At 39.6% G+C, this 19,240-nt stretch overlaps 1 protein-coding gene across 3 annotated transcripts in view; it reads left to right on the top strand.

Moving 5' to 3' along the window:
* chl1a (cell adhesion molecule L1-like a) overlaps nt 1-19,240 on the top strand; it is a 131,701-nt gene that overhangs the window by 18,670 nt on the left and 93,791 nt on the right. Inside the window, exon 1 of one of the 3 annotated variants that reach the window (XM_036591287.1) lies at nt 6,758-6,847. The exons of 1 other annotated variant lie outside the window; for it this stretch is intronic. The gene's annotated coding sequence lies outside the window, so the exon portion shown is untranslated. Of the gene's footprint in view, nt 1-6,757; nt 6,848-14,947; nt 15,051-19,240 lie in introns of those variants that run through there. One more of the 3 variants, XM_036591286.1, reaches the window with a different exon arrangement.

The raw sequence follows: 19,240 nt of genomic DNA, 5'->3' as shown, positions 1-19,240 counted from the left end.
GCAGGATACACCCTGGACAGGTCGCCAGTCCATCGCAGGGCAGACATACACAGTCACACTCACACCTAGGGGCAATTTAGCATGTCCAATCAGTCTGACTGCATGTCTTTGGACTGTGGGAGGAAACCGGAGTACCCGGAGGAAACCCACACAGACACGGGGAGAACAGGCAAACTCCACACAGAACGACCCTGGTCACCCAGCCGGGAATCGAACCCAGGCCATTCTTGCTGTGAGACGACAGCGCTGCCCACTGCGCCACCGTGCCGCCCTTGTCAAAATATAATAAAACATAATAATAGTTAGAGTATCTCAGAGTATTCCATTGTGATACTCAACTCAAGTACAGAAAACAACTTTGTAAGGGTTGCAGACGGAGTCAGACGCATGCAGTCGAGACTAGTTTGATGAGTTTTATTTACAAAGGGGCGATCAAAAAACAATGTCAAAAACCAGAAGAGTAAGTTCAAAAACCAGCAAGTCATAACAGGACAAAAGGACAAGGCAAAAATCAAAACTAAGCACAGGTCAAACACGATAAGGCAAAAACAAACAAGAGAAAAAAACTTGGTATGCACAACAAAGGGTGACGATACTTTGCAAGGAATCTATTCTAAAGCCTGGGCTAATATACTGAGCTAACAAACACTAGAAACAAGGAACACGTGCACATGATCAGACGTCAGGAGAGGCAGAATGAGGATAGGTGCAGATGAGTCCTGAGTCATGTGAGGGAGCGAGGGGTTCAGGGAAATGCAGTCCAAAGCGGGAAGGTCAGCTGCAGTTCCAGCCGAGCCGGAGGCAGGCGTGACAAACTTCAAGATATGTGTGCTCAATGGGTGAAGTTATTGTCATAGCATGCAATACTAGCTATCACAGTATCGCCATACTGCACTAATAAAGGTTCTGTTCAGGTACATTTTTCATTCATCAAGGTACAAACAGTGTGAATGTTCCCTCAAAGCTCCAACAGTGGTTTTAAGGTCTGATGGTGAACCTTAAATAAGTTTTTCCAGGTGAAAAGTTCGTATTTGTACCTTTTCATAACCAAATGTTTTGAAAAAGAAGAGTAAAATAAAAGCCTGGAGACGAGACGGGGTGTGTGGAGTCAGTACAGCTTAGAACATATCATTTCAGTGGATTATGGTTCAGTTATGTTAAGTTATAACTTGAAGTGGAGAATGCAGAACACTTTCTGCTCAGGGGTCTCATCTCCTCTCAGACTGAAGGAGCCATCTTCCACTGACAGTCAGAAACTCTATGACCTCCTCTTTCAATTGGATTGTGATTGGTTCCTCGGCGCCTCACGGTTGTACAAATATCTTGAAAAACTTTATTAAATTGAAAAATAAAATAGAAGAATTTTCACTAGTGCTCTCAGACTTAACACACTCTAAATTTATATATTTTGAGTTCTACAGTTTCTCTTTAGGTTGATTGTGATTTTTTTTTCAAACGTTCTGTAAAGCCACCTGCAACAATAGCTAGAAAAGAATGCATTTGTGGGCGGAGCATGGAAAGGTCAACTCCTCACTGATGCTTAAAAGTATGTGAAATTTAAAAATAATTGAAGGTTGCCGTGTTCACAGTTCCTGACACTCCCTGAGACGAGCTGCTTCCTCTCTGCTTTCTGTACATGTTGTTTTGAGAGGGAAAAAACACGACTCGTCTTGTGTGGCTGTAAAATGCCAGTTCTGCTTGACAGGTTGTTACAGGTAGCAAAAATGAGTAAAGGTTTTCAGCATAACTAGTGTGGCATTTCTGATGATTGCCCCCTGAAGGCCTCGAGGGGGTTTTCGAGTACTGCGGTTACTGCTCTCACTTTCTCACACACACACACACACACACACACACAGACACACACACACACACACACGCACACACACACATACAGACACACACACATACACACCTGCATGCAACAACACACAAACATACAACACATAATTGAAGACTGTATTTTTACAGTGTCAGAATGTGGGGTCTCATGTATGGGCTTGATTTATGTGCTCATACACAGTGGAGTCCAAAAGTCTGAGACCACTTTGAAAATCTTTAGTTGTTTTCATTTAATCCAGCAAATAAACAACAGAAAGTTTTCAGCATTTTTAAAAATGTAAAACAAAGAAAAGTTATGACAAGTAAAAGGAAGAAGAAATATTCCAGATCTGCACTATTTCTAAGACACTATTCAAACTTGTGAAATTGACCATGTTGACCATAATAAAATTTTTTGAGTGTTATTCTTTCTATTGAAGCTTGTGTTCAAATGACTCTCGGTTGGATTTGATCCATGCATCAGAGGCTGCTGTTGCTTCTAGTGATCAGAGTCAGGCCAGCTTGAGTGCACATTATCATAAACCAAAAGAGGGACAAATACAGGGTGATTTAAAAAGATTAATCCAATTTCAAAATGATAAATCATTGCAGATCAATGCAGTAAACTGTAAATGGTTTAAATGAGCATAAAGTTTATTATGTAATTGTAGAAGGTCTCAGTATGAACCTCCTCCAGCTGTACAGACAACATCAACACCATAGTCAAACTCATCCCATACTGGATTGAGCCTGTCGGGTGTCGCTGCACTCACGGCTCTTTCAGTGCGATTTCGGAGATCATCCAGTGTTGTGGAACCAACGCTGAATGCTCTGAGCTGTTGGAGCTTCACTGCCCACGAAAATCACGCTGCACAGTTATGACGGATTCACTCTTATTGAAGTGGAGAACGCAGAACGCTTTCTGCTCAGGGGTCTCATCTCCTCTCAGACTGAAGGGAGCCATCTTCCACTGACCGTCAGAAACTCTATGACCCCCTCTTTCAATTAGATTGTGATTGGTTCCTCGGCGCCTCACGGTTGTAAAAATATGGCGTTCCGAAATTGGATGAATCTTTTTGAATCAACCTGTACTGAGAAAGTCTGAAGTTCATGTTAAAATTTCAAATATTCTGCTGTTCATTCAGGTTGTTCTTTTGAAAATATGTCTTGTATTGAAAAACTTTATTAAATTGAAAAATAAAATAGAAGAATTTTCACTAGTGCTCTCAGACTTTTGGTCTATATTGTGTACAAGTATCTATGTATAATAGGAATTACAAGAACCCTAATCTTAACCTCTGAAATAAAAAAGTGGTTTTATTCTTTCAGTTTTTTAAAAAAAATGAAGCATGTTTTGCAAAGAGCACAAAGTTTTTGCTTCTGACATTGTTAGTTAGTATTTGACTTGTTTTCAAAGTCAGGACATTTTTGTCCTCAAATGTACAAAAAGAAACACACACACACACACACACACACACACACACACACACTCACACACACACACTCACACACACCCTGTGAGTGACAAAAGCAAATGAGCACTCTTTGAAGTCCTGTGGTTTCATTACCTTTAACCACAGAGGCTGGGTGTAAACATTATTTGCCATTCTGTGAATGCTGCTGCTGCAGGCGGTACCGTTCTTCTTCTCTGTCATTAGAGTGAGTCATGAGGTAAGACTCATGCATTGAGACTGGAAACCTGGGCTTGGCCTGACTTTGTCCTTGATTTCTAGTTTTTTTAATGGGCCCAAATAATGGAAGACTTAATTTTCCTCACTGTTTTGAAATGAAAACTAAGCTGCAAAAAACAGCCTAGGGCAGGTTAGCTCCACCCATTCAGGCAAAAGTTATAAGGAGTGTTTTTGAATGAGCCACAATACAGAACAGCCAATCAGAGCAGAGTTCATTTACATACATATATATATAGACAGAGAGAGAGAGAGAGAGAGAGAGAGAGAGAGAGAGAGAGAGAGAGAGTCTTAAAGGTACTGTAACAAAAACAGCCTGTTTAGTTCTAAGGGATAAGGTAAGACTGGAATGAATTATGACTTTTTGGTACATAAAACCACACATACACTGGTGTGCAAAAGTTTTGGCACCCCAGTTAGGTTACATTAACACAATGTCTAGAGAGAACACACACGATTACTGTTGCTGAATTCAACATATTGGTTAAAAAAAAACCAAAAAAAAAAACATAAAATATGGCCAGTGCAAAAGTCATGGCACATTTAGTACTGTATGTTTTATTTTTCCACATATGGTAAACTCAGCGAAATATTATACACTAAAATATGCAGATTTTTTTTTCTAAAAAACTTACTCTACTTAGAAAATCAATAAAACGTCATTTGACCAGAGGTGATTAAATCTTTGCATTTGTTATAAATGAACTTCAGGGGACAAATATAGGATATATTGGGCTCTTTAAAACGTTTCACTACACCTCCCTTCGTCTCTCTCTTTCTCTCACCCTGACCCGACACTCTGCAGAGCTCTAGACCTGCCGTTAATGGTGTCTTTCAGCGAGGCACACAGACTAGAACAAACACACTCATTCATGCATCTCCAAAATGCTAATGTGGCTGAACTACACCACTTTTTTCAAGGGGTTCCCATGTCATGGCACGGTGTAATTGCCCTCACAGACAGCCATTAGTTCAGTCAGCGTTGACGCCAACAGCGACCATCAAGCCCCTAACATAGTTTGGTACCTCCAACCGATGAAGAATGGGCAGCTACTCAACTGGCACTCGATAGTCTGTGGATGATTTGCTCTCAAGCTCTTGTAGGTTTGTTGGTCGCTTTTGTTGAACACCTGATAATTCTCAGTAGATGTAAAGTGTTAATAGGAGAAGCTTGAAAGAAGGCTGGCTAGTTAGGCTGGAGTTTTGAACAGACTTGGTGGAGGGTCAAGAGGCAGTACTCTACAGAACTAGCCTTAAAAAAGGGGGGCCAGAAAAGAGCGATGCCATAGAAGAACCACTTTTGGTTCCCTAAAGAACAATATTCGAAAAATAGAGGTGTGAGTCTGATGAACCTTTTAAAAGTTTAACCCCTTACATTGCCAGGGCCCACCGACAGGCTCAAAGTTTAATTGCACACTTCTATAACTGAAGAACAGCTCGACCAGTTTCATTGAAGTTGCTGTAGTTCCTGATTAATAAGCCTTAGTATGTAATAAGCCTGGGATTTAAGGAGTTAAAGAACCTGTCTACCAGTTTACTGATGTAAATATCCTTCCATTATGTGGAGGATCTTTAACTTGAGTAAGGTTCTTCACCCTCTTCTTTACCCTTCAGTAACTCATTTACAGCAGGACCTTGTCTAGTTTGAATTTATTGTACTTGTGTAGAAGTGGATAGTGCAGTTATGTATATGTCTGTTAGGTTCTGTGTGTTGTTTGTTTTCTACACTGAAATTTTTAAATAAAAATATTTTCACATAACAAATTCTCCCTTGCAGAAATGGTTCTCCTATTAGAACGATCCAAGTGAGGAACCAAGAATGGTCATTCTATAGCAATGCCAAAAGAACTGCAACCGTTAGAGCTAGCTCTGTAAATGTCAAAACTGAGTCAACAAAATTAAGAAAAAACTCCTCTTCAATAATGCTAATTTCTGCTGGCGTCCCTGAAGGATTCTAGTAGTATGTTTTAGTATGTCTAGTAGTTTTAATCTAATGACAATGCATGTGAACATTTGGCTGTTCTAGAATAAACATAGACTTTTGAAGCTTGTAAAAGAAATTCCATATTATACTTGAAGCTTATAGCTAATGGCTTTCTCTTGTATTCACATTTAGCGGTATCTAGGATTTTGAGAATGTCTGAGAAATTGGTCCCACCCCCTGGAAATCATACAGTGATTTGTGAAAAAGTTCCTGATTGGACAATTTTCTGTTTGCCCTTTCAAGAATTGAACCCACTTGTTTCCAACCAAAACATAATAATGCAATAAGAGTTCTGTAACATCTTTTCTGGTTTTGTCTGTTTTCCCTGTTTTAGCCATGTGCTTTTTGTTTACGTTTTCCATGTGCTTTTGTTGTTATTTTGGTTTTGTCTCCTCCCTGGTCCTGCCTCCTTGTAATGGTGTTCATTTGTCTGTAGTCTGTAGCTCCGCCCTCTCGCTTTCCCCAGGTGTTCCTTGTTTTCCCTTTGTGTAGTTATACCCCCATGTTTAGTTTAGTCTTTGTCTTGCATTTTCTCTCTGTTGCTTAGTGTTTTTCCCTGGTTTCTGTTCTTAGTTATTCTGTTTTTTGGATTTTGTTAAGTTTTGGTTTTGTAATAAAAGCAATTTGCATGTGGATCCAGCCTCTACGCCTCCATCATGACAAGTACACTTCTCAAATCTTCTCAAATTTTTAGTCTCCAGAAATTGTTAGACCTTCTCTGAAGGCTTAGAAGGCCCTGAGGGTTCCCCTCTGTCAAATTCATCTCACTCCTAAGGACTATACCTGTAAAAAATTGGAGTTATTTCATAGAAGAACCATTTTTGGCTCCCTAAAGAACATTACAGTTGATATTTCTAGGAAGAAAGAGATATGTAGGTGTGACAAATCTTTTTAAAGTTCAAAGAATCTCCACATAAAGTTCCAATTAAGGGTGTTTTCAAGTATCATACGTCCAAGCCAAGAACCTTTATTTTTAAGAGGGTACTGAGGACAACAAACCATGAAGCAAAATCAACTTACAATGCGGTTCCAAATCATAAACAGTGATTTGTTGTCATTACGCACTGAATGCCCTGTGTAAATAATGAATCCTCAGTGAGAATGAGTTTATGTGAATGTTTTTCCAGGTTGTGTGGGGCTTTGTTGCGGCACGCTCCGGAGATAACGATATTTGTGAAATGTGTGAATCAGCAATGAATCCGTCAGCATGTCAGGACCTGATTGAAGCCTTACTCAACACTCTGCACAGCATTTGTTGTTTTGTGCTGTGATTTTCTTTATTGCACTGTCCTCCATTGACTTCCTCGCCATTGTTCTCTTGTTTAGATCTCTTTGACTTCGGAAGGAACGGGTCCAGGTGCGTCCTTTTAATGCGGTTTTCTTGCATGTGGCAGAATGTCTGTTCATTTTTTGAGGATGTGTATTTTTTGATCTTGTGCTAATAAGTGAAAAGATCAATGGCTGATTTTGTGCGCTGGTATCCGCTTTGTTAAATGTAACATGACAAACCGCGCTTGTGTTTCTTTGATGTTCTGAATGAACCCAACACTGGGTGTGAAGGTCATCTTGACTTTGTATTACTCTTTCTTAGGGCCCAGCCTATATTGGTTGGTCACTAACAATAGTATAAAGGCTCCTCTGACATGAAGAAAACCACTCACTTTCGAGGCTTTGATGCTTTCTAGTAGAGATGGCACAATTTTCCAATGGTGATACCGATACTGAAACCTCGATACCAATACTCCTTTACACACGCTAAGCTGTGAAAGGAGCATCTCAAAGGTTCAGATGTCATTTTTCAGGTGTGCGTTGGGCTCAGATTTCACAATTGGGTCCTCATAACCTGCTTTTAACTTATTTTTTTAATATATGTTTTACTTTTTAATGTATAAAGTCAAAGCACACCACACATTGCAGAAACAATTGGACATATACACTACATGGACGTGGTATTGCAACACCTACCCACTCTAAATCCATAGGCAATAATATGGAGTTGGTCCCCCTTTGCAGCTCTAACAGCTTCCACTCTTCTGGGACGCTTTATACAAGATGTTGGAGAGAGTCTGTGGGAATTTCTGTCCATTCATCCAGAAAAGCATATGTGAGGTCAGACACTGATGTTGGGCGAGAGGGTCTGGCTCATAATCTCCGTTCTAGTTCATCCCAAAGGTGTTTGATGGGGTTGAGGTCAGGGCTCTGTGAGGGTCAGTCAAGTTCTTCCACACCAAACTCACCCAGTCAGGCCTTTATGGAGCTGCTTTCTGCACTGGGGCTCAGTCATGCTGGAACTGAAAAGGTTCTTCCCCAAACTGTTCCCACAAAGTTAGAAGCACAGAATTGTCCAAAATGTCTTGTTCTGCTGAAGCATTAAGATTCCCCTTCACTGGAACTAAGGGTTCTAGATCAACCCCTGAAAAACAGCCCCATAGCATCATCCCTCCTCCACCAAACTGTACAGCTGGCACAGTGCAGTCAGGCAGGTAACGTTCTCCTGGCATTCACCAAACCCAGACTCGTCTATCAGACTGACAGATAGAGAAGCTGATTGGTCACTCCTCAGAATACGTTTCCACTGCTCCACAGTCCAGTGGCGGCGCTTTACACCACTCCATCCAGCACATGGTATTGTGCTTGGTGATGTAAGGCTTGCATGCAGCTGCTCAGCCATGGAAACCCTGCCATGAAGCTCCTGGCGCAGTTTTTGTGCTGATGTTGATGCCAGAGGAGGTTTGAACTCAGTTATTGATCAGCAGAGCGTTGGTGACTTTTATGCTCTATGCTCCTCAGCACTCGGCGACCCGCTCTGTAACTTTACGTGGTCTGACACTTCGTGGCTGAGTTGCTGCGCTTCCACTTTTCAATAACATCACTCACAGTTGTTTGTGGAATATCTGGGATGATAGAAACTCACTTGTTGCAATGGTGGCATCCTATTACAGCACCACTCTCAAATTCAGTGAGCTCTTTAGAGTGACTGATTTCATTGCTTGCTTGATTTTGTACACCTGTGGCACTGGGACTGAATGAAACACCTGAATTCAGTGATTAAGTAGTGTGTCCCATTACTTTTGTCCATATAGTGTATATAAAGTAAAAATAATAATAAAAAAAAATCATAAAAAAGAAAAACAGAGAGAGTTGCAAGATATCTTTAATATATTTAATAGTCAATCTGGTCTTGTGTCATGTTCTTCATATAATCAGTAAACAGTTGCCAGGTTTTGCCAAATGCTTTTATGTTTTAAGCGGTATTTTATCTTTATTAACAGACTACAGCTGTTGATTTCAGTCATCCACATTCAAATAGGAATGTGAGTGTCTGATTTCTATTTTAAGTCAATACACTTTTTGGCAGTCTTATTAAGGTCAAGTTATTCAAGGTCAAGAGATTCGAGATAAGATAACCCACTTGCAGAAAACTGGAGCTGAAACAATTATTTAAAGAAAAGTGAACTCCTACCATCCATGCAGGACCTGGTAGACCACCAAATTATAAATTACAGGTGGTCTCTGACTTTTGCACAGTGCTTTACAGACTAGAGATTGCACCACTGTAAATTTTTACCAGCTGACTAATTCACCAAAGTAGCCAATTAGTAAGCACTTTGTTAGCAGATTGCTGCTGGGCACCAACAGGAGAGGATGTGTTTTGAGTTTCGTACACATCACAGAGGAGTTTTTGTTGCCAGCCTCAGATGGTCTTATCACAGAGTTACACACACTGTCTGAAGTAAACTGCACATAAAAACCGAGAGGAGTGATGAAGGTATGTAGATAAGATGCAACTTTATTGTCATTGTAGTTACACAACAAAACTTCGTTGTGTCTTATCTCTTGTGGCTGTCTGTGCTTCTGAGCACCACTTTAATCAGTCCTTTGAGAACCATACGATGTTTACAAAGCTACTAGCATTTGCATTTCACTGTGAGTGAAAATTCTTCCAATTTTGTTCAGGAATTTAACTGATAACCAATGGCTTGTTTTGACTGTGCACACGTTGTGCTAAACAGCTTGTAATGGGATGTTTTGCGTGTGCAGCCCTTGCTATCAAAGTTGGCTGTTCTGGCTTGTGACAGTATGATTTCAGTTTTACACAGCTTGCAGTGCAGTTGGGCTTCTGTATTTAGCAGAAAAGCAGTTTTCTCAAATCTCTTCCTGGCTTTTTTTCCTCTATTCATTACTGAACTCAGGCACTGCTGAGTCAAGTGCTGCCCTCAATGTAGATAATGCATAAATTTACTAGTTGTCCAGTCCGTGCTCTAAGGTTGGGTACTGAACTCGATACTTTTAAAGGTACTGACCGAATTAAGTCAGTACTACCCTTCACGTTGAGTCAATCAGTGCCAAAGTCCAACACACAGTCAGAGCAATGGTGAGATGAAGTGGTCTCGAGTGTGATTACACTTTTCAAAACTTGCAATGCAAAACTGGACTCTCGTCTCGAGTGACCCGTCTAAGCATTGGCCTCTAATCAGGCGATTGAGAGTTCGATCTATGGTGATGCTACAGATATCTGAGGCCAGGTGTCCAAGAGAGCACAACTAGCCTCTCTCTCTGGGTGGGTAGGATGGCCCTTGACCTTCTCCCCCATTACTCAGAGTGATGCTAGCCAGCGCAGTTGTCTGTTGGAATTGGATATGACTGAATTGGGTTGGAAATTTCGGAAAAACAACAACAAAAAAAAAAAGGCACAGCTGGTCATGGCGATACATCTAGCTTGAGAAAACACCTTGTCAAATACACCGATCAGGCATTTCATTATGACCACCTCCTTGTTTCTACGCTCATTGTCCATTTTGTCAGCTCCACTTACTATATAGGTGCACTTTGTAGTTCTACAGTTACAGACTGTAGTTCATCTGTTTCTCTGATACTTTGTTAGCCCCCTTTTACCCTGTTCTTCAGTGGTCAGGACCCCCATGGACCCCCACAGAGCAGGTACTATTTGGGAGGCGGGTCATTCTTAGCACTGCAGTAACACTGACGTGGTGGTGGTGTGTTAGTGTGTGTTGTGCTGGTACAAGTAGATCAGACACAGCAGTGCTGCTGGAGTAGTTGTAGAACTACAAAGTGCACCTATATAGTAAGTGAAGCTGATAAAATGGACAATGAGCGTAGAAATTCCTTACCAGCATGTTATTTTCTCCCAATCCCCCTAAACTACCCTTGCTGCACAACCCCTAGATTTTGGGAAGGATATCACATGTGCTTCCTCTGAGACAGACATAACAGTGTTTTCACGCCATGCTCTGGTAACAGACTGTGACAGGCTGGAGGTTGTAGGGATGGTTTTGTGAGGGGAGATGGGAGGTAGAGGGGGGTTTTATTTTGTGTGGTGTGTAAAATGTTTTAACTAAATCACATGTTTAAATTGAGAAGTTTGGACTTTTTTTTACAACTGAATCTACATTTTTGTTGTTACAGAGAGAATAAAGTACCGAAAACCACTACTGAAATCTAGGTACCAGCACCAGTACTGGTACCAACCTTCCCGTGCACCCTCTGTTAGAAACCGCTAAAGGCACAGCCATCACCTGCTCACTTTTACTACAGCTGAACTGATTAATCTGCTCACAAAACACCATCATGGTTAAAATACAGAAGCCCTAAAGAGCCACGGATTCATGTTCTATTTACACCATTTCTGCCATAGTGAGTTATTTTCATTTGCTTTCTTGAGGTCTTCAGTTACTTATATCACTATCCTGACACAATGAGTGTTGTTTTCTTAAGATCTCAAGATATTTATGCCATTTTCACAACATCATGAATGCCTTCTCAATAGAACAATGTCTGTCATGTTGTAATAATGATGCAAGTAACTTGAGAGCTCGAGAAAACAACAACAGAGTCACAAGATCTTGAGATTACAAATGAAAATAAGTCATTATCATGGAAAAAAGCAACAACATGTAAAACGGACCCAGACCTAACGTTCAGCAGGAGGATAACATGTTACGACAGGTTAACAGAAACCAAAACCACACTGAAGGCTCAACTCCCACACTATAATATTTGTGTTGTTTAATAATATATTTTTAATAATATATTACAGTTGTATGCAAAAAAACCAACCCTGGTCAGATTGCATGTTTTTTTGATTTAGCAGGTTTTAGTGCATGATTTCTATTCTTTAATTAATTTCAATGTTTTCTAATTTTTTAATTTTTGGATTTTGGAAAGAGAAAAAACGAGATACAATAAAACAAAATGTGCCATAACTTTTGCAAAGGCCACATTTTATGGAATACTTTTTCCCCCACTGTGCTAAAATGAGAAAAATACAGTAATTGAGCATTACAATGTGCAAGGGTTGTTCTCTGCAGAGGAAGTGTATTTATAATTTCATAAAATCAACAAAACGTGATTTGACCGGGGTGCCAAAACTTTGGCATACCATTGTGTTTAATAAGTTGTTTTTCTGCCGTTTGAGTTTATGAAATGTGACAATTAAGAACAATCATATCAGCCTCATTGGAGCATAAAAGTAACATCTATAAAATCTACAAAATCCATAAAAACATAAAATTTAAAGATAAATAAACATAAAAACACCAAAATCTGTATCAGCCACAAAACGTTCCCATTGTTCAGGCTCTGCTCTTCATGTTCCCAAATGACTGAAGTGAGCTTTATCATAATTTACTTGACCTTATTTTCCACTGAATTCCTGTATCTCGGGTCAAACTGAGGATAAGCGTGAGAGGAGCTGTAGAGAAGATTCCAGAGCAGCGCTGAAGAGGGGAGGTGACAGTTTGCTTATCTGACTCTCAGGCTGGCTGTGATTAAGACCTGCTCAGCCTAATAGTGCTGACATACAGTGATGTTTGCTGAATGACAGAGTGCAAGACGCTGCCGCTCGCCCTTTCTATCTGTGCCAAGTACAGCGGCAGTGCGAGGAAAGGCTGCCGAGGCCTGATTTAAGTCTCTCTCTCTCACTCGCTCTTTCCCATCTGCAGCAAACTGATAGCAAATGGCTAAGAACGTTTGGTGAGATTGTAAAGGACTGTGCAAAACACACAGAATATGCTGTGTCAAAAAATATTTGGCATATGCTACCAGTGCAAAAGCACATCTACCTCTGGCTACAGCAGGCCCCATTCGGTCCACAGCAGCAGCATTTATGCATGATTGACACCAATAGGCCATTTAATAAATTGAACACGTTGACTGTGGCGAGGAGGTGAAAAACGTAAAAGCGGAGCTCATTATCCGCCGCGTCCGATCGCGGATGTCGCTTTGGTATGCAGCTGAGGAGGATGACACGGTGGCTCAGCCGGGATTACTGTGTGTCACTGCATGTCGAGAGTCTAATTTGACTACACTTAACATTGTTTGCCGACGTGCGTCATTTCCCAGCGCCTGTAGCGCTGTTTGCATATTATCAGCACCAAATACTATTATTAACCTTTTCATCCAGGGTAAAGAAGCAGTGGCTGTCACATTTATTTTGACATGTAACAAACATCTCAAAATATGAACATATATATATATATATATATATATATATATATATATATATATATATATATATATATGTGTGTGTATTTTTACAGTACTGTGCAAAAGTCAGAGACCACCTTTAATTTATTTCGTCTCCAGTCTCCAGCAAAATAAGTGGAGAAAAAATGTCCAATCTCAAGAGAAAATTGGACTCCTAAGATTCATGCAAGACCTGGTGAACTAGCAAAGCTATCACCATCAGATAAACAGTCCTCAAAGCTGAAGCTCCACTCTTGCTTCAGATCTGAAAAAATCCAGATGTGTTTCTGTCCATCCTTCCACTGTGAGAGGACAGCTCAACACTTTGAGCTGCTGGTGTTCTCAGAACAATGGACTGACCTCAACATCACTGAATGTAGATTGTGAGTAGCAGAAAATGCAACCAACTTCTAAGACTGAACTTTGAATGTGCAGGTTTATTTGAACAACAATACAAGTGGATTAGAATATATTTCATACTTCAGTCACCTTTTATTGTTACTCGTGATGAAACAAGTCAATAATAATCTCTTTCTGATCTGAATTCCTTTCCCAGAAATTTGGAGAAGGTTCTGGCTGCAGACATGCACCACCAGTCTGTTAACGACGTCAGTGCACGCTCTGCAATGCCAATGTTTTTGTCGGTTTTATGAGGAAAAACAATGAATCGCAGACTGTCGGGCAAAACAAAAGTTGGACTAAATTTTGGCGTAGTGATAATAAGGTAATTAAATATAGAAACTTTCAAAATAAAGCCTACCACGACGATAAGATATGAATGTTGGGTTTATTTGCAGAAAAAACAACAGGCTATCCTGAAACTGATGAAAGAAGACGAATAGAACTGTTAGGAATACAACATGATGGTTCTGGTTCTGGGAACTGGCTTGATGTTTGCCATTAGAGACCATTATGAAATGATCAAATCTATCTGAAATCAGTCCCAAAACACCTGATTAAATGATTTGAATCCTTTACACTGTGATATCAACCCATCAGGAAGACACAGAATATCTTTAGCGACAAACTGAAAACCACCAGGAACCAACAGACACTTTTAATGGGTTCTATGACTTTTTCCAACAGGGAGGTACATTAAGTGTAACTCTCCAGCTGTATTATGGATGAAAAATGGATTAAGTGATGATATCAATAAGCAGAAGCAGCCAAATGTTACCATGCCATTGGGCCGCTTCTGCCATTGTGGCAGAGAGTGCATGTGCATGTGACGTCACTGGGGCTGAGAGTGCATCTGTCTGAGACAGACTCTACTGGCCATGCATTCAACAATAAAGTAAAATAATCATGCTTCTTTTACATGGTGATAGGAAACATGTTTCTACGATGATGTATTCACACAGTATCAGGGAGGGTCTCTGAGCTGGCTTTGCTTGATGATAGGTGAGGCTGGTGGGAGGAGGAGGTGAAACATGACATTATTTAGCTGATATTTTCCCCAGTTAGGATTACAGTAAAGCAAGAACATTATGTTTTTTTATTATGATGTCAATTTTGTTTAACATGACCAGGTACATGAACTAACAAGCTCAGTTTAGATCTCAGGTTGACTTTATGAAATTGCCATCTATCATGCTTTGAAACTGATGACAGCATAGCGAATGTACTGAGCAGACTCAGGTTTCGTTCTTGAAGCTGAGCATGGTCTCCAGCTCTGATGTGGCTGTTAACCTAAACCCGCACACGGCGCAGTTATCAAGGTGTTCAGCTGGAGGAGTTTTCTTCCACGTAAATCTATAGCATTATCTGACACACGGCAACAATTTGTAGCATCCAAAGCAGTTCCTTTGAAGATCTTTTTGAAATCTGACACCAGGGCGCACGCTGTCCCGCAGCCTAGCATGTTTTTACAGCCCTTGTGTTACCTCTCCTGACCACTGGTAGTACAGGTTCTGGCTGTCAGTAGCCTGTCAAAGGCTTGTTTTATTGTGGCTGTGTTTGGATTCCAGGCGTTTTCACGGTTGTGTTCATGCTTGTCCACGTTTGCTGAAGGACTGCATATGAGTGAGATAAAAGAGTGAAGCCTAGGTGAGCTGAAGAAGAGGAATCTGCAAAAAGTAAGAGTATTTTAAAAGCTACATATTTTTGAATGTTCTTCTAAAAATTCTAAATGTAGTTTTTAGGCATTAAAGAAACAGCCGGTGCTAATTAAGACTAGTTTGATTGATTAGGACAGGTGATGATGAAGTATTTACCCGGTGGATTTAACCGCCTCCCTGAAGGAGATCTATTTACAGTTGTTTGCTGTGGAACTGTGCAGGTTAATCATTACTCACGTTACTTATTGTGACCATTGGCAGATATGACTGATGCCAGTAAGTATTAAGTAGTAGAGGTGGCCGATATGGTAAAAATGTAATATTGCAATACTTGGAGACATGATACACGATACATAATACATATTACAATATTGGTTTGATAAGTTGATATAGACATAAAACCCTAGTAGTGCCACACTTACTATCAAAATATCAAAAACTCTGTGTACAATCATTTTTATTCTGCACTTCACCATATACACTGCACTAAATTCAAGTAAATAAGGCCAAATATGCTCTGTTTGTAATAAAACATGCAGTTCAATATCCACAATAAGCTCAGAAAAGCTTATTATGATGTAATATCTGACAATAACAATCAACGCCTCTGGTAGGTAGTGACATGATTTAATAACCTGGTTCAGATTTCTGTAAATGATGGAGTCATGCATAACTCCATCCTAATACTGTCCTAACTGTAAATGAAGTCCTCAGATTCCTCGCTGGGAAATGGTTTGTGGGCTCTCACATTTGTACACTTCTGCAGAAGCATTCACACATTCACTTATGGCTTCCTGCCCAAAACCACTCCTGTTGAGATATCTGAGTCATTGTGTGTCAGTGCTCACCAACCCTCCTCCTGCAGATCTGCTTTCCTGCAGAGTTTAGTTCCAACCTGCATCTAACGTGATGCTCTGCTCCTTTATCTAACTCAAACACATTTGATTCTGTCTTTCAAAGACTTCTGAAGAAGTTAATCAGCTGCAGCAAGTGTGGCTGGAATCCAGGCTCTGCAGGACAGTAGATCAGGAGGACCAGGGACTGTAAACGCTTGTGTATGTCATGACAAGTGATGATGGTTAAAAGGGAACACACTTCTGCACAGTCTTTGCTTTGTTAGTTTATTTGGTGAATTAACATTAAGAAGTTATGGCACATTTTATATTGTGTGTCTTATTTTTCTTCCAGTTTGTTAAACTTGTGGTGACATTCTGTATAAATAAAAATAACGCGTGGCCACAACTTAGTAAGGTGTGGGAACAAGATCCTAATGTATGGCTATGACTTGGTAAGGTGTGGAATGAGATAATCAAATCGTGGCCACTACTTAGTAAGGCATGGGAATGAGATCCTAATGTATGGCTAAGACTTGGTAAGGTGTGGGAATGAGATAATTAAGTTGTGGCCATGACTTAATAAGATGGGGGAAAGAGATGCTAATGCATGGCTATGACTTAGTAAGGTGTGGGAATGAGGTAATCAAGTAGTGGCCATAACTTAGTAAGGCGTGGGAACGAGATCCTAATGCATGCTTACGACTTTGTAAGGTGTGGGAATGAGATCATTAAGCCATGCCCACGACTTAGTAAGGCGAGGGGACGAGACCCTAACTCATGGCTATGATTTATTAAGGTGTGGGAATAAGATCCTAATGCATAGTTACGACTTAGTAAGGTGTGGGAATGAGATCCTAATGCATGGCTATGACTTAATAAGGTGTGGGAATGAGATAATTAAGCTATGGCCACGACTTAGTAAGATGCGGGAACGAGATCATGTCTTACTTAGTCATGGCCACGCATTAGGATCTCATTCCCATGTCTAAATTATCTTGTTCCCATGCCTTACTAAGTCATGGCCATGCATTATTATTATTTATACACTCTCAGAAATAAAGGTGCTAAACTGTCACCGGGGCAGTGCCCCTCTCGTCACTGGGAACTTGAACTTTTCACCTGGAAAAACTTATTTAAGGTTCACAATTAGACCTTAAAACCACTGTTGTACCTTTGAGGGAACATCTACATTGTTTGTACCTTGATGAACAAAAAATGTACCTGGACTGAACCTTTATTTCTGACAGTGTACAGGACGTCACCAGCAAGGCTCCATAGAAAATGAATAGGAATAAAGGCACTAAAATGTACAGAAACATGCAGTTTGTTCTCTGTAGAGGATGTGTTCACTTATTTCCACTTAGAAAATCAATGAAGTGTGTAATTTGATTGTTGTGCAGCTCTTGCGTCTATGAACTGTGCCTTAAAGCCGACGATCACTTTACAAAAACAACAATGTGGCGTCTACAACTCACTAAACTGGTCTATATGCAGCACGTACTGTATTTTAGTAGGACTCTCATAGTTGTAGCTCAGACTGCGCGTTGTCTGTAGTTGAACTTGTAATTATGTGTCGGTACGCCTTGGAAGTTGTTCTTAGTTCTGAAGGTGCTTATTGATATCAAGCATATCCAGCTTGTTGGGATTTTTAGGTTTGGTAATGACATTTGAAAGCAATATTTCATTCAGAAAGTTTGACGTCACAAATATCTTCGACTCTCACCTTCAGTAACTGTCTTACCACGAAGGTAGCAGTACATAGATCCCTGCTTCAAACGCCAAATAAAACATAGTATTAATCCTTCACCATATGGATGTTCAGATGCCAGAGAATCTCTACGGAATATAGAATGTAGTGGATGGTTTAGGAGGAGAGGTTTGTTGAACTGTTGAACCTGAGACTCTGACGCTGTTTCCCAAATTTATGACTCTCACAGACGTCCTTACCTTAAACAGCGTCTGAAAAAGCCAAGAAATGTCACGCAGGATTTGTTTCTTCTGAAAGTTTAGTCAAAGAGCTTCATGAACTGAAAGCATGCGTCTGGTTTTGGATGTTCTTTGGTTTCTCTTGCAATGACTCAAGTTGATATACACTCCCTGTCCACTTTATTAGAAACACCTACCTTGTACTTTCACTCACTGGCCATACAGGTGTACAAGTACAGGCTGCAGCCCCTCTGTTCTCATGCACAGTTTGTCAGCCATACTCAAGCTCATTCATCACTGGACAGTTTCTGACCACAAGACTGCTGCAGGGTTCTTGTAGTTGAATAAAACTATTACCAAAACAAAAACTAGCAGGGAGCAAATGTGCTTGTGAACTTTAAAAATACAAATGTTTTTCGAAAAGAAATTTTCAAAACCACAAGAACTAAATCAAAAGATTCTGCTGCAAAATTAACTAAAACAAAATTCAATAACTGAGAAAAAAATCTTTAGTTTTTGCTTTTTCAGAGCTCAGCCTAATGTGGTTTTAATTGTATTCTACCTTTATCAAATACCTACTAACACAGCATTCATCATTATACTAAAAACTAAAACTAAAACTGGAACTAAAATAAAAACTACACCAAAACTATTAAACTAAATAAAACTAAATAAACTAAAACTAAAATAAAAAACTACACTAAAGCTATTAAACTGAATAAAACTAAACTAAAACTAAAATAAAAGCTACACTAGAACTATTAAAACTATTCCACTAGTCTTGTAATACTGTATGTTGCACACAATATTTATTTATTATTAATTATTCCTTGCATTTACAACAGACTGTTCACTCTATATAGAATACAACACATAACTGCTTACTGTAACAGTACGTAACATACCATATATATTGTGTTTATAGTATTATGTGTATATATACATGTGTATATCATTCGTAGATATATTTGTCATTGTGTATATATTGTTCATACAGTTATATTTTTCATAGATACATATACATATTTATACCTTATTGCACAGTTACACTGTTCGTTTTGCACTATTGCTACTATTTGCACTTCTGGTAGATGCTGACTGCATTTTGTTGTCTTGTACTGAGCAACGACAATAAAGTTCTATCTATCTATCTATCTATCTATCTATTACTTTTAAGAAAATAAAAAAACTAAACTAAAACTATTAATGCACCCTTAAAACTAACTGAAACGAGACCAAAAATCAAAATGAAAAACTAAATGAAAATAAAAACTACTAAAACTTTAAAATTATAATAACCCTGGCTTGTTGACCCGATACTTGGGTGGAGGACCCAAGGAAGGACGCAGGAAGATGTTTTAAGATTTTTAAGCAGCATACAATATGCATACTTGATGTGAGCAGTGACATCATGCAGTATGATAACTCTGTGATTTTCTTTTCTTT

Source organism: Colossoma macropomum, unplaced genomic scaffold, assembly GCF_904425465.1.
Source record: "Colossoma macropomum unplaced genomic scaffold, Colossoma_macropomum, whole genome shotgun sequence".
Lineage (NCBI taxonomy): Eukaryota > Metazoa > Chordata > Actinopteri > Characiformes > Serrasalmidae > Colossoma > Colossoma macropomum.
This window is presented reverse-complemented; position numbering and strand designations above follow the sequence as displayed.